The following is a 17,497-nucleotide window of genomic DNA, read 5'->3' as shown; positions in this document are numbered from 1 at the left end:
GCCAGTCGGTATCAGTCCAATCCAGGATTTGATCACTAGACAGCGGTCAAGATGATCCTCAAGTATTTTCGGAGAACGAGGGACTACATGCTCGTGTATGGGGACAAAGATTCGATCCTTACAGGATACATGGACTTTGACTTTCAAACCGATAAAGATTCTTGCAAATCGACATCGGGGTCAGTGTTCACTTTGAGTGTAGGGGCTGTAGTGTGGCAAAACATCAAGCAAGGATGTATCACGAACTCCACTTTGGAAGTCAAATACGTGGCGACTTATGAAGCAGCTAAGAAGACTGTTTGGCTGAGGAAATTTCTTTCAGATTTGGAAGTTGTTCCAAATATGGATTTGTCTATCACTCTGTATTGTGATAACAATGGGGTTGTGGCAAATTTGAAGGAGCCTTGGAGTCATCATCGGGGTAAGTATATAGAGCAGAAATACCACTTGATCAGGGAGATTGTGCATCGCGGTGATGTGATAGTCACGAAGATTTGGTCGGAGCATAACATTGTTGATCCCTTTACAAAGGCTCTCACGACTAAAGTGTTCAAGGGTCACCTGGAGAGTCTGAGTTTGCAGCATATGTGGCATCTTGTCTAGGGAAAATGGGAAATGATATTGGGGTATGCCCTAGTTTATTGTATATTATATATGTTTTTTATTGTATTGTACATTAGTCTATCGAGGCAGTAAGTGGGAGATTGTTGGGATTGGTGTCCTAATTCTCCCAGAGTCTCGTTGTTTGTAATTACCACTTGATCAGGGAGATTGTGCATCGCGGTGATGTGATAGTCACGAAGATCGGGTCGGAGCACAACATTGCTGATCCCTTTACAAAGACTCACGACTAAAGTGTTCAAGGGTCACCTGGAGAGTCTGAGTTTGCAGCACATGTGGCATCTTGTTTAGGATAAGTGGGAGATGATACTGGGATATGCCCTAGTTTATTTTATATTGTACATGTTTTTTTTTTATTGTATTGTATATTAGTCTATCGAGGATATAGGACAAGTGGGAGATTGTTGGGATTGGTGTCTTAATTCTCCCAGAGTCTTGTTGTTTGTAATTATACACATTGTTTTATGATACACATTATTTTATGAATCAAATAACTATTATTTCATTCTGACATTTACTTACATCCAATAAACAAAGTTCCATGGTTATCTTATGTAAACTTAAGCATGTATATGTGATATATAAGTGGATCATGTCTTAGGTGATAACCTAAATAGGTCTGTAGTATAAGGATTAAGGTGGGATACCTGATCTTGGTGACACTACGGATAAGACCTACTTTGTAGAGGTTTGCAAGTGTTATAAACTACTACAGATGGTAGATCCTGACCATTCATGTGGAGACATGCGAGCGGAGGTGTCCTATACAAAGAGTTTGTATAAAACCAGACTATGAGATGATTCGCCTTTGTATATAACGCTTTTGATACTGAAAACTTACATCTCACCTAAACGACCATAGGTGACACGACCTCAATCCAAGTGTTTAGGAACTCCTACCTTTGAGGGCGGTCCTTTGATTAGTATGGGTGAGAGTGGCCAGATTTCCAACTCAACATGCCTACCTTTTTGGGGACTTGTCTGATTTGGGAGCTAGGAACTCAATTACACAAGATAGAATTCACTCATTCCCTGAAGCAGGGGTAGGTAGATAGATTACTCCTTTAAGGGCTGATTCCGTGGCTTGAACATAGTGGTCATAGCTTCTCTTTGGAAGAAAGGAATCAGTCATAGTAGAATTATGACTTATGTTCATTAGAGGAATCAGTGGTACTTAAGGAGTTAGATGTAACTACAGGGGCATAACGGTTATTGGTCGAGCTATACTCATGAGTGATCTGTGAAGGGTTGTTGTATTATTAATTGGTTAAGATGGACACATAATATATCTGTGGTAAGGAAAGTTCAGCTGTCGGTCCTTAGTGAAGTGTCTGGCAGTTAACGGATGGTGGATCCCATGACTAAAGAGTTTAGTCAGTCATTCACGTACCATTGGATCTTCGACCTGAGGTTCATAAGGTCACCTTGGTAGCTCAATGGATTCAAGCTGAGGATCAGTTCTTGGTGTTGATTTGAATTGTTCAAATTAATAAGAGGTAATTCGATTATATATGATATGATCGGTATGGTGTATGAGATACATCAAGTGGAGGATTAATGTAAATGAGATTTACATTAAGTGCCATGGAATAGAAAAAGAGCTATGGTTTATATGTTTCATGAGATGAAATAGTAAAACTATAGGTTATAAATATATTATGGTAAGTTAGTTATCATTTATATTTATAATAATATTAATTATTAGATAATTATCTCTTTTTCTCTAATAACCAATTGAGTGAGAGGTTATTGGTGGTTTCATGATAACCATGAGATAAAAGGAAAAATATTTTCCTAATTTTAGTAGGAGAAAAGATTTTCATTTTGTGTATTTGAGATTTCTAATCTCGGAAATTACTCACGGATAGTTGTCAAGTAAATCAAATTTACTAAGCAACAGCTTGGAGTTAGCTAAACGATCGTGGAGTGTTCTTACACGATAGACACTCAGCTAGACTACGAGCTAAACGATCGCATAGCTGTTGTTAGATGATCGCATAACTTTTGCTAAACGATTGGGTATTGACCTATATGATAGACTGTTTCATCTCCCACTTGCTCAATCATTTACACGATTGTTCTTCCTCCGATTTTCTACCTTAAACTAAGTCCATACAGAGCCCACCCTCTAGATTCTCATAATGAGAATACCAAGGTAACCTTCTTGGTGGTGTCATACTCAACTCGACACAGTTGAGATTTTGTGGAGGTCGTTCGCGGTGTTCGCGACCATGGTGATCGATTAGTTTGAGTTCGTTGCGATCGTACAGTATAACGGTCGTGTTGGACGAACGTTCGTGTGTTACTGGGTTGCTGTGATCGAGTGTTCGTGATCAAGGAACTTGAAGATGAGTCTACAAAGGTTTGTTGATTTATAGTAAAGCATGCTGTAATTTCTATTATACGCATAACCGTTTGTTTCCGTTTGTGATTGTAATTGTAATGTTTATATACGATTGAAATTTGGAAAGATCATTCCGCTGCTCATGGAAATCCTTTTGTCTGATTTCCTTCATTTATAATACTTTCCTTTAGATGCCCATTATATATGAAATATGCCTTGTTAAAACCGTACTAGGAAAAAATCCACGGAAAAAAATCTTAATGAAGGAAAAAGAGAATATAATTCATCTGATACTCTTAAAAGGAATACAATATAATTATTCCCCTTCATAGAAACATCACTTGAGAACTTTGAATCGCCGCATTACAATTTTGTGCACCAGTTTTTCAAAGGTTGTGGTAAGTAATGTCTTTGTAAATAAGTCTGCCTAGTTATCTTTCGAACAAATTTATTGTACAGTGATGTCACCATTTTCTTCAATCATGAGGGTAGAAAAGCTTCGGTGAAATATATTTTGTTCTATCTCCTTTAATATATCCTTCTTTGATTTGGGATATACATGTTGTGTTGTCTTTTTATAATATCATTGGAAGATTTTTACTATAAGATAAATCACATGTTCCACGAATGTACTGAGTCATTGATCTTAGACATATGTATTCTCGACTAGCCTCGTGAATTGTAAAAAATTTCAACATGATTTGAAGAAGTGGTTGTAATGATTTGTTTCACCGATCGCCATAATATAGCAGTTCCTCTACATGTGAACAGATAACCTGTTTGAGATTTAGCTTTGTGTGGATCAAATAAATATATAGAATCTGCATAGCCAACTAGATTAAAATTTGATTTATTTGAATAAAACAAACCCATGTTGATCTAATGGAGTATATGCTTAATTCCATTCTAATGTCTTTTTGTTGGAGAAGAACTGTATCTTGCTAATAAATTTACTAAAAATGCAATATCTGGTCTTGTATTATTAGCAAGATACATAACTGCATCAATTGCACTAAGATATGGTACTTCAGAAACAAGAAGTTCTTTATTATCATTTCGAGGTCGAAATATATCTTTCTTCACATCTAGTGAACGAACTTCCATCAGAATGTTTAATGGATGTGCTTTGTGTTGGGATTGTTGTCCTAATTCTCCCAGAGTCTTGTTGTTTGTAATTATACACATTGTTTTATAAATCAAATAACTGTTATTTCATTCTGACATTTATTCATATCCAATAAACAAAGCTCCATGGTTATCTTATGTAAACTTAAGCATGTATATATGATATACAAGTGAATCATGCCTTAAGTGATAACCTAAATAAGTCCGTAGTATAAGGATTAAGGTGGGATACCTGATCCTTGTGACACTACGGATACGACCCGCTTTGTAGAGGTTTGCAAGTGTTGTAAACTACTACAGATGGTAGATCCTGACCATTCATATGAAGACATGCGAGCGGGGGTGTCCTATACAAAGAGTTAGTATAAGACCGAACCACGAGATGATTCTTCTCTGTATATAACGCCATTGATAATGGAGACTTACATCTCACTTAAACGACCATAGGTGACACGACCTTAATCCTGAATGTTTTGGAAACTTCTGCCTTTGAGGGCGATGTTGGGATTAATGTCCTAATTCTCCCGGAGTCTCGTTGTTTTGTAAAGATACACATTGTTTAATGAATAAAATAACTGTTATTTAATTTTGGAATTTACTCATATCCAATAAACAAAGCTCTTTGGTTATCTTATATGAACTTAAGTATGTATATGTGATATACAAGTGGATCATGCCTTAAGTGATAACCTAAATAGGTCTGTAGTATAAGGATTAAGGTGGGATATCTGATCCTGGTGACACTACGGATACAGCCCGCTTTGTAGAAGTTTGCAAGTGTTGTAAACTACTACAAATGGTAGATCCCAACCATTCATGTGGAGACGTAGAGCGGGGGTGTTTATACTAAGAGTTTGTATAAGATCTAGACCACGAGATGACTAGACTCTGTATATAACGTCATTGATACTAGAGACTTCAGTTTCATTGTTGCATATGTTTCAGTGACTCATATATGAGTATAATATAATACAGAAGATAAAGCAAGTAACTCTTCCAGTATACATTTTTCATATGAGACAATAGATGTGATATAAAGATACTCCATATCATTCTTTCTATAAGTCTTAATATGATAACCATTGCAACATATATCTTTAAAACTAAGTATTTTTTTTTATTGACTAGAGAACAATGCATTGCCAATTGTAAATTTTGTTCTTTTAGGTAAAATAATATTTGTTTTTACAAACCCTTCAATTAGGTTTGCAGAACCTGATATTGTATGGACTTTTACTTCCAGCATTGTATGTTTGGAAAAATATTTTCTACTTGTAAGTATTATATGTGTGGTTGCATTGTTTGTCAGACAAATCTTCTTTACTCATTTTTTAGTCACCCAACATATGAAAATGATTTAGGTTTCTTCATTAAAAGAAAATAATTACAATAAGAAAAACAACATTTAGAATATATAAAGGTTAACATCTACTAAGAGGGAAAAAACATGGAGATGAAAAAAACAACATTAAATCTAGATATTTTCAAAGTCAAAGGAAACACTAGATGTTCCATCAATTCTATTGATTTTCTCTTCATGAGATTCAAAGAAGTCCGCAATATCCAAATTTTTCATATAGGATGGGTCAAATATGTCATTATTCTGGTATGTAAAATTTGTTTCCACATTTTTCTCTTTTTCCTTCAGGGATGCTCGACAAAGATCAACTAAGTGTTTTGACGTACGACATATATGTGATTAATGCCCAGTCATTTCGTATCGGAAGCATTTATTTTCAACACTTTTTGAACTCTTATCTTGTGGAGTTTTTCTTTTGTGATCATCATTTTGTGTGGTTCTTTTGAAATTGAATGATTAGAACCACCACGAAAATAATAATTATTTCTTCCTCTGCCATGATCACAACCTTGACCGCGACCACGACCTCGACCATGATTATCAACATTCACAACATTCTCTTTAGGGAATGGTGTTGTTCCGTTGGTCGGAATTCATGATTTTTCATTAATAATCCGTTATTTTGTTGGCTACGAGAAAACATGAAATTAGTTCAGAATACTGTTTAAAATCTTTCTCTCGATATTGCTGCTGTAGGAGTATATTCGAGACATGAAATATAGAAGATGTCTTCTCTAACATATCAGCATCAGTAATTTTCTCTCCACATAACAATAATTTCGAACTGTTTTTGAATAATGCGGAGTTGTAATCACTTACTGATTTAAAACTTGTAGCCTCAAGTGCATCTACTCATAACGAGCTTTAGGAAAAATAACTTTTTATTTTTATTTTTTATGATCATACCTCTCTTTCAAATTTTTCCACAAGATACGAGGATCTTTTATTATAAGATAGTCCATTTTCAATCCCTCGTGGAGATGATGACGAAGGAAAATCATAACTTGCTTTGTCCTGACTGAATGTCGTATTTCCTTCTTAATAGTTTCTCCAATATTCATAGCATCCAGGTGGATTTCGGCTTCAAGCATCCATGAAAAATAATTATTGTCATTAATATCAAGGGCGACAAATTCTAATTTTGTAAGATTTATCATTACAACACTATCATAAAATAATATATTTATATTAAAAATCTAATAAATATTAAATATACAAAATAATGTTAAATTTATTAATTATAACATAGAGGGAAAAACCGACATACCTTTAGGACCTACCTTTAGCGGGAAAAACAATAGGAGCTTGTGAATTTGAGGAGCACAACGAGAACATGAACATGAAGAAAATATTATATAATTATAAAATAAATAAATATTAAAATAAATTAAACAAAATATATAAATAAACAAAATATAAAATAATAAATTTATCTAAATTCTCATTTTTTTCCAATTTTCATGGACTTTTGCCCAATGTGTGTGTCCAAAACCATCAAATGTCACTATTTATTATAGGTAATTTGATAAGTAGGAGGTAGTGTGTAACGTTGAGACATATAGACAACACAGGTAATAAATAATGACACTTGGCCAATGGATACTAACAATGGACATCACATTACACCTAATTTAATATATTTATAATAAGTTGGTAGTTTTTTAACGGGTTGGCCAAAAATGAACCTCATACATATTCAATGGGAAAAAAAACGAAGTGATTCACCGATCAAATCCATTTCCATTTCCTTTTATTCATTTTGATTTCCATTTCCTTTAATTCATTTTGAATCATCGTTATTCGTAGGGGTAAAAACCTTTTTTTTTTTTTTTTTTTTTTGGAAACAGGTAGAAACTTTGTTGCTCATATTCTAATGAATTGCCCATTATCGAGAACCAGTGCTATTTTGTAGTGGTTTTGACCTTTAACCATGATTTAGTGAATTATTTTACTTATTATAAAAAATATATGTACATATTCTCATTATTTTTTCCATTCATTCGCCCTTTATTATTATTATTTTTTTAAATATACCTTTTTTTTCCTTTAAAAAAACTTCTCACCTTTATTTACCCATCATCCAACAGACCAACACTTTTATTTGGACCTTTATTTATTTATTATTATTTTAATTTAGCAATCAAATAATTTTGACAGACTTTTGTCACATACTTAAAATATACATATAAAATATTATGAGAACTTCTTTATTTAAGACAATTGTTTTACAATTAAAAAACAATAAATTACAATATAGGGGTGTGTTTGTTTTTATCATACTATATAATATATCATGTGTGACAAACGAACTCACACTCAACTTCGTCATTCCTTCAACAAACATGAAACATGCCAAAGGACAAGCATGCCCTTTGGTGTCACTCCTTTAAATATAATGTTCTTAACATTTAAGATAAATATAACTCAACATACTATTTTTTTCATACAAAACTTTGAGCCTTCATCTTCTAAAATATTTATAACTAAGTTCTTATTGAAAAATTATCAACTATCAACTTGATATAGTTTATCATCGAAGGCATCAATGATTTTCTCAAACATTTGAGTCTCCACCTTAAAAACTAATGCTAGTTTCCAAAATATATATATATTGATCTAGCAATAAATGTTATCCGTAGAATCTAACTATACTGAGCAAGAAAAATCTTATAATAAATGTTATACATTGAATCAACCGGTAGGAAATTAAAGCTTCATAGGAGGCTACCAGGACTTAAACTTGTTTCCATCAAGTTTATTTTTACCATTAGATCAATGATGATTATTATCATAGCTATGATGAACAAATTAAACAAATATCTACTTCCCTGTATATATATATATATTCCATTATTGAAGCTCACGTCTCCTAAGCAAATTCCAAACCAAATAGTTACCTATATTTCAATTTGAGAAATATGAGTAGTAAAGTCAACCCTTCTTTCTCTTTCTCCTTGTGCTTAATTCTAGTTTTAATTGAAGTTTCCTTCTAAAGAAGTTTGACAAATTAGCCCATAGAGGTTCCCTTATAATCCGTGAACTGTAGGTAGCAAAATCACAGGCTGCACGAATATGAGAACCATGGGAGATTCAAGAATATTCCTTTTCAATCTCTTTCAGACTTTTCTTCTTTTTCATGTCTTTCTCACCAATCCTCTAGAAGCCACCTCTACCCTTTTTATAACTATTTTCCAATTCAATATAACTCACCACCAATACGTTCTTCATAAAAGTCACCACCATCTGACGTTGCCGTTTATCAGTCAGCCCCACCACCGTCGTCATCTTCAAATATGCCTTCTCTTCTTTCTTCCTCTTTGACCTTCTTCAATTTCCATGGACTCTTCCGTTTCTAGCTTCCCTGTTTCTTCCACTTCCCTCGGCTCCCGCTCTATTGACTTCTAGGCGCCTGCCTCCCATCACCACTCACGCTTTCACAACGGCGGATCATCTCCGATGGATCGTAATGGTGGAAATGGTAGGGATGCTCCAGGAGATTCCGCGTCCGAAATCTTGACCGGTGGCGACTTCCATTATGTTCTTGAAGATGTCCCTCACTTGACTGATTATCTCCCTGGCCTTCCGGTAACTCTTGCAAAAGTTTATTATAATGTTTTAACGAGTTTGAGCTATGTCAGGAAAAATTTATTGTTACTATCTTTGGAATTAAATTCAATGATTAAAGTACTTAAAATAGCTAGTAATCCACAAGATCATGGACAAAAAGTTAAATTTCACTTGAATATCAACTCTGCTTTGATTGTGAGTGTATATGTTTTATGTTTTTGTTGTTTCCCTCTACCTTCCCACTTATAATTTTTATGGACGTATGAAGAATGAAAATTTGTCCGTTTGTTTACAGGCGCATCCAAATCCTTTACAAGATAATCATGCCTATTCTGCGGTTAAGTATGTTCTTTCGGTGTTCGGTCGATACACAATCTTGAATCTTATTTGGGAATGACATCCATCCAAATTCTAATGAGAATTGAATTTTTACCAGGCAATATTTTGTTAACGTGGATGATGCTGTTGCTCAAAATGTAAGTGATCAAGTTCTACTTCATGAGGTTGGGATTCAGTTATTCTGATTTTTCTAAGGTTTTGTTTTGAAAATAGGTTGTTGTCCATCATAACAGTCCGAGAGGGACACATTTTCGACGTGCTGGACCTCGTCAAAAGGTTAGTAAATATTTCTTTTTTTCTTTTTCTTTTTTCTTTTCCATACAAGTGTTTTGCCATCATTGCTTTAGTTTCCTTGGATTTTAATGAAACTCCAAAACTTTTCAGGTGTTTTTTGAATCCGATGAAGTTCATGCATGTATTGTAACTTGTGGTGGATTGTGCCCTGGTCTTAATACAGTGATTAGAGAAATAGTATGTGGATTATACCATATGTATGGCGTCCACAAAGTTGTTGGAATTGAGGTGATTATATCCTCTTTTCACTATCCTTAATCGCCATTCAACAATATCACTAATAAGGCCAATTATTTACCTAACATATAGGGAGGGTACAAAGGTTTCTATGCAAGGAATACAATTTCGTTAACGCCCAAGTCGGTGAACAACATCCATAAACGTGGAGGCACCATCCTTGGGACGTCAAGAGGTGGTCACAATACCTCCAAGATTGTTGACAGCATCCAGCACAGGGGCATCAATCAGGTTTGAAGCAATCAATAATTCAAAGATTCCTTAATCCATGCTCGAAAGTTTATGACAAGTTCATAAATAATGGTTTGAAGTCTCTTGAACTCTAAATTTTGGTTTTCAGGTTTATGTACTTGGGGGGGATGGAACTCAGAAAGGAGCTGCTGCCATTTTTGAAGTAATGCACATTGGTTTAGTTATTTGCAGATGGGTAGAATTTCTAAAGATTGATGAGCTTGGATCTCATATAAATTATGGTTTTCATTTCTACAGGAAATTAGAAGGCGTGGCCTCAAAGTTGCAGTAGCTGGAATTCCGAAGACTATTGATAATGACATTCCTGTAATATTAGTGAACTTGTTGATTAACGTTGATGCATGAACCATCAAGTCCATATTTAAACTTTTCCACCACTCCTCGTCTTTTAGGTCATTGATAAGTCATTTGGTTTTGACACTGCCGTTGAAGAAGCTCAGCGTGCCATTAGTGCTGCCCATGTTGAATCGGAAAGTAATGAGAATGGTATAGGTTTGGTCAAATTGATGGGTCGCAATAGTGGTAAGATTTTATCACTTGATGGCTAGTTGGGGTGTGAATTTGTGACCAAAAATGTTCTTAACAAATCTTTTTTTCATCTTGAATCATATAGGGTTTATTGCAATGTATGCAACTCTCGCAAGTAGAGATGTTGATTGTTGCTTGATACCAGAGTCACCCTTTTATCTTGAAGGGGAGGGAGGCCTATTTGAATATATTGAGCGTTGCATAAAAGAACAAGGTCACATGGTTATAGTGATAGCTGAAGGGGCAGGACAAGAGCTTATGTCTAAAAGCATACATAAAGTAGATCAACAAGATGCTTCAGGAAATAAGCTACACCAAGATGTTGGTTTATGGATATCCCAACAGATCAAAGTTTGTCCACCTCAACTTTATATCAAACGTTCCTTGATTCTAAAGAAAAACAGACAAAACATATATGTGTATATATATATATATATAATATTTGCTTGCATATTACTTATAGAGATTAACTATGGGTTTTGGTTGATCTAGGACTACTTCAAAGAAAAGAGGAAGATTGTAATAAATCTCAAATACATAGGTAGCCTGGGTTATCCTTTTCTTTCATGCATTTTTTCTTAAACACATGAACATATTACTCAATGTAAATTTTTTTTTTTATTTTTTCTTTTGTAGATCCTACGTATATGATTCGAGCAGTTCCTAGTATTGCATCAGATAACATCTTCTGCACCCTTCTTGCTCATAGTGCCATTCACGGCGCAATGGCAGGATATACTGGATTTACAGTAGGCCCAGTAAATGGAAGACATGCTTACATACCATTTCATGTACGCTCAATATTATAAACTTTTACTTTGTCTGCTATAGTTGCTTAAAGTCAATTGTTCGTCTATCAATATGGAAAGAGGTCTAATACCTGAATATTATAGACCAATCTTATGTTACTCCTACATTTGCAGCGGATAATTGAGAGACAAAACAAAGTAGTGATTACCGACAGGATGTGGGCAAGGCTATTGTCTTCCACCAATCAACCAAGTTTCTTGCACCCTAAACATGTCAGTGATGAGCAGAATGACAAAAATCTTCCGATCCAATTGGTAAGCAGTTGTAGAAAAGAGAACCATGTAGAAGAGAACAATGTAGAGAAGTTAAAATAGTCAAGTGATGGAGGCATTACCTCACACAGGTTAGCTAAGGCTGCTAAAGCTGCTAAATAAGTATCTGGAAATCGCTATTATGTACGTCCAAGAGATGAACTGAGCTATTCTATAGATTGAGACTTATATCATCTAACTATCCATCAGCCAAGTTTTTTGGAATGCCGAGATGGAAAATAAAGTCGTGTATCATTTACCCTTCTGAAATTCGGCTTGTTCCATATTTCATGTTCTGTAATAAAGTGGTCAATCCTTCTGTCATGCTGTCAAGAAAAGAAACAACGAGAGTTGATCAAATCCAATACAAAGGATCTCTCTAACCTTCTACCACTCCAAGCTCACAACCAATGGGGCAGCCAGAAGTTCAGTTCAACGCTTGTAAACAAGAAAAAAACTAGAATCATTTCCATTGAGTAAAATACTTAGGGTGTTTGGTCTACCAACTTCATAAGTCGGTGTTAAATAACTCAACTTTAATAATAAATACTATTAAAGTTTGTACATTTATCAAGAAACTCCATCTTACAACTTTGCATTTGAAATATAGCTTTTCTAATTCCAATCTGCATGATTCAACTCGATACTCCAACATATGAACTTAAACTTCATAATTGTGTTTTATTGAAGTACTACCATTTTTAATTATTTTTAAGTTGATGTGACATTAATTTTTTACTTTTTTTTAGTTATTATTAACTTTTATAAATAAAGTATATATAAGAAGATAAACTGAGATGGGGTGCAATATTAAGTAGAAGTTTTGCCATTTCAGAGTTTTTTTTGTACTGATTTGACAGCATAAGTGACAAGGTCAAACCTAAGCATCAAAATAGTTTGTCTACCTTTTTTAAAAAAAAGGTGACAGGGTATTTATGGTATGATTTAAAACCCATAAATAATTTTAAGCAAAAAGCATCCCATTTCCTTATGTTTATTCCATACTTACACCCATATACATAAGCTTCCATTGGTACGACATTATGATTGGTCAAAATAACTCCATGAAAATTGTCAACCTAAGCATAATCTACATCTTAAGACATTATCACCTTACCAAAAAGTCAAAAATTTGAATTTTCACTCTAACACATGGTTTAACTCTCCCAAAAAGAAAAGGAAAAAAAATCAATCTCCACGAAAGTTTAAGCATCTTAAGGACAAGAATGAAACAAAAGGAAAAACTCCCATACGAAGGGGAAAGAAAAATGGAAGGAATGATTAAAGCTGACTGATGACTCATACTCTCGAACCTCTCAAGGACATATGACAACTTTGTTCCCACTAATTATAGGGTTAAGAAATGTCATAGCTTATAAAATATCAAGTTCAAGATTTGAAAAGTTAAGGGAAAAAAAACAAATAGTGGTCATAAAATACAGAAAATTTTCCCTGTCAAACACAGAACTGACTTGATCCAAACAACAGAAAACATATTGATTGATGGATTGATTTACTTACCAATAGAATGAAGATGCCGGCTTCTTTGAAAAACGCAGCAGGGCCGATATCATTTCTTTTCCTGTCAGGCATTGAAGTTCTAAATCTCCCGGTTCTGAATCCAGTGTATAGTTATGCTGAAGAAGTTGATCAGCATAAAAAAGTTTCACTTAGAGTTAGAAATGAGAGGTTGAAGGATATGACTTGACTCATGCTGCAGACGACAGAACTTAGACAAGGTAAACGATAGTGTTTGTGGAGGTAGACGATAACATCTGCGGGAGGTAGACGACAACTTCAAGAGATAGGCGATAAACAACAGTGGCAAGCCAAGTTTTCCTTTATGATTTCTTGTATTTGAAATATACATAGGTGATGTATTTATACAATATGGAATCCCTAATTTGGGAATGCAAAAATAACTCAACAAATACAAATGGTTAGAGATTTGGTGGTAACCAACCTATTCCTTTGGTAAGTCCTATTCTTTTGGTAGATAAGCAAGACTTTATGTGTTGGCATCCTTAATATCCTTAAGTCCACATATTTGGAAGAATAATCTTTCTGACAGTCTAATCCCTCCAGCACTTTCAGCAGTTACTAATAAACTTTTTTAATTAGAATCAATCCCAAATCTCTAGGGGCGAGGGTGAATGTTCTCAAGTAAATCATGGAATAAGGAGGAAAATAACTTATTACTTGCACGTCCTCCATTGATTAGCAGGTATATGTGCAATCATGTACCACTCATCCCTTATGATTTATCAAAGTCGCTCAATTTAAGGTCTAAATTAGAGATAAACCTACTACGTAGACTTCATGTTTGAAGGAATAAAAATCAAAACAAGTATAGATAAACTATAGTCGAAGTTAAATAGAAAATTGAGGTAGGCAAAGGCAGAAGAAGTCGTTGATCAATTTTCAATCAGTCTGCTCAATTACCAAATTACTCGGTACTCTGCTAACAGTCAAATGGATGTATTAGCATACAAGGGAGAGAAAAAAATGTTGGTCTACATAATAGGATGTCAATGGAGATTCTTTTGCTGTCCTCCTCCTTTACCTTTTTTCGTCAACGTGCGTTTCCAAAATATTGAATCTGAACTTGAAAAACAAACTACGTTCCAAGGTCAATGATGGCATAATTAATCTAGATACAATATGAACAATGGACCCAAATTACCATATCCTATACCAGAAAATTTCAGGTTTCAAGTCTATAGCAAGTGGTGGGGAGGGGGGAAAGCAGGAAAATATGTCAAATTGTTAAAGTGAATTTTCAAAGAAAACCATGGACATCGACCATCATGAAGTGTTAAGAGGCTAAACCCTCTGAACCAGAGACATAAACAAGGGGTACGGATTCACCTTCGCCGCATCCTTAAGCTAAAATTGAAGCAACTTCGATTCAAATGTGCAATTTGTCACAATATCCGAAAAGCAGAATTACAAACTAGATAATAACTATGAAGAGAATGACTGCAACAAAAATGTACTCTTACATAACACGAGGATCACCAACGAACAAAAACTAGAGAACCTTTCGAGACCAGAAAGATCCAGACACGTACGGAGAATGGAGGCCCATAATGGATAATTGAACGCAGTTGGAATGACCGGCATGGAAGAATTGGGATTTAGAAGCCAGCTGCAGGAGATGAGCTATGAGAAAGGTCTCCACGAGAAAGCGGTTTTACATGAGATGACGCGGAGAAATGGTGAGAGAGAATCAATGATCAGACATAACCTCCTCACATTTTCACTTTTTTTTTTTAAATTCTTACAATAGTTTTTATTGGTTCATCCGAGATCGACCCAAGATTTACGAAAAAAATTCACTTTTCCTAACCATGGTTTTGGATTTTTTGATGAAGTTTCGACCACTTAACATCGATTCTACCCATTTTTCAAAATATGATCTAATCTTTTCAAATTTTATATCAAATCTAACTCGATTTGAAGTATCTCATACAAAATATAAAATTTTATATATATGGAATCACAGATTAACACTAACATTCTTTATATTTTCTCAAATCTTAACCTTTTATTTGCATCTTTTACAAAATTTATAATTTACAATGCACTCGAGATCCATATGAAAAATTATAATTGATAAATTCATTTAGAAATTTGAAAATTCATATAATTGTAGAAATAGAAATTAGAGTAAATATTTGAAAATTTACAAATAGCATCCTTTTGTTGCCAATTATTTAGATAATTCGTCTCTCTACATCCCAATATATTCTTATCGAGTCAATAAAGTCAAAAATATAAACTTAATATTTGAATTAACAACTTTTTGGGTTTTTAAGTAGAATCTCGGTTAGGATTACTATGGATATTGAATGAAAATGGAGAGAAAAAAGAAGTGAAATTTTTCGTCAATTATGCTTGCATTCTAGTCAATTTTCCTCCTAGGAGAGATGAGAGGAATTGTTAGAAATAGCTCAAAGTTTTCCACTTTTCAAGAATAACACTTTTTTTTTTTTTTTTGTCAATTGTTAAGTGGAATCCAAGTCAGGTTGGATCCAAAGAATGAATTGGGGATTTGGATTAGGAATAGAAAATTTGAAAAGAGTTACCTACATAGTATTTGGTTTTTGTTTTGGTGTCAATATTGGTTAACTTATACAATCATTAAATAACAGGTGGAAAAGGATGCTATATGTGAAAAGATGGAAAACTTTGAGTGTTATTTTTTACAATTTTGATAGATGGTTTTTTTTCTTTTTCTTTTTCTTTTTCTTTTTCTTTTTTTTTCCCCCTAATTTGGTCTCTAATTGTTGACACTATATATATATAAGTTTGAGAAAGAATATCTACCTTTCGAGAAAAAAAAAAAAAAAAAAAAAAAAAAAAAAAAAAAAAAAAACTCAAAAACTCATAAAATCTCTAAAAAAAACTTCCAAATCTCACCTAGACAATCAAAATAATCTCTACTACATATATATATAAAAGAGGTTAAATGGGGAGAATCTTTACATTCTTACTTTGTCCCTCATTTTTAAGCATATGACTATTATACTCCTGGCTTTAATGATTAGTTGTTAACCAATCTGTACAAATTTTTCCTTTTGTCCCTTTTAATTGATAGTCACAAAGATGTCTTAATGTTATTTTATATTTAAATCATTAAAAAAAAATCACATTTTATCTCTAATAATCTCTACTTCAGTCTCTTGTTCAAGAATTTTCTGGAAAAAAAAAATCACATCTATTTCATGTTAAATAAAAGATTTATTTTTTAAATCATATTTTATCCTCAACTCTCTTATTTATGAAAATCTTTTTTCTAAAAAAAATCATATTTTACCTTTAATATCTATTTCACCTTAAATAAAGGGAAAAAAATTATAAAAAAAAAAAAAAAAAAAAAAAACCTTTTATCCTCTAAAGATCTCCATTTCACATTAAATAAATGATTTTTTTTATAAAAAAAAAAAATAATAAAACTATGATTTGATATCTAAATTTTCTATATAAACAGCTAAATTCAACATCTCATCTTCCATCATGTATCTCCTCTCTATTTCTTTTATTTTTCTTTTAATTTTTTTTTATCCAGACTCTCTAACTTCTTTGTTTTTTTTTTTAATATATATATATTGAAATTTTGTTGTAGTTATTTTTTTTAATTTTGTTAATAGCAACATTTTTTCCAACGTTTCTTTTCATTCAATTTCTTAGTTTCAATTATCTCTTCTATCTTCTCTAAGAAGATATCACTTTTTTTTTAATATGTCCTTTTGCAATATTTTTTAACTTTTCAATTTTGTAAAAACATATTGAGTGATCTAATGTGACTATTTTATATGCTTTTGTAGTTTTTTTCAATACACACAGAATCACTTACTAATTCTCGCATATTGAAGAAGGTAAAAAAAATCTAGTTTTGAGGTTCAAGAAATTTCTCAAACTTCAAGTAATTTAGAGGTCGACAAAGTGACAGAGAAAAGAGTATTTGTCTTTATGCTTTTATAGTTTTTTTTTCATTTTTTAATTTTTTGTAAATGTGCACCAATGAATTTAGAGGTTTATAATAAATTTTACTAATTTTTATATGCTTTTGTTTTTTTTCTCTCTCTCTAATCAAATTTGTTGTAACTTTTTACACACCAATTCATTAATTTCTTAAATAAAGTTTAAAATCAAGAAGAAAATCTTGCAGATCAAAAGAGGTTAAGTTTTTAAGATTTCAAAATTAGGAGATAATAAAATCAAGTTGTAGAAAGAATCATTATGAAATTTTATAAAAAAAAAAAA

The 17,497-nt window shown here is 33.0% G+C and overlaps 1 long non-coding RNA gene and 1 pseudogene across 2 annotated transcripts; one reads left to right on the top strand and one right to left on the bottom strand.

Annotated features, from left to right (window-relative positions):
- Window positions 1-8,091: 8,091 nt before the first annotated feature.
- LOC120081458 lies at window positions 8,092-12,353 on the top strand (annotated as a pseudogene).
- On the bottom strand, window positions 8,923-14,992 carry LOC120081465. 2 transcript variants are annotated; one of them, XR_005482830.1, is made up of 3 exons: window positions 13,250-14,992; window positions 11,548-12,054; window positions 8,923-9,041 (listed from the first exon to the last, which is right to left on the bottom strand). It is a non-coding gene; the product is annotated as an uncharacterized LOC120081465 (long non-coding RNA). The 2 variants fall into 2 exon arrangements; XR_005482831.1 differs by lacking the exon at window positions 8,923-9,041 and adding an exon at window positions 9,065-9,079.
- Between the last annotated feature and the right edge of the window lie 2,505 nt (window positions 14,993-17,497).

This window comes from Benincasa hispida, chromosome 1, assembly GCF_009727055.1.
Source record: "Benincasa hispida cultivar B227 chromosome 1, ASM972705v1, whole genome shotgun sequence".
Classification (NCBI taxonomy): domain Eukaryota; kingdom Viridiplantae; phylum Streptophyta; class Magnoliopsida; order Cucurbitales; family Cucurbitaceae; genus Benincasa; species Benincasa hispida.
The sequence above is the reverse complement of the archived record's forward strand: the minus strand, read 5'-3'. Positions and strand labels throughout refer to the sequence as shown.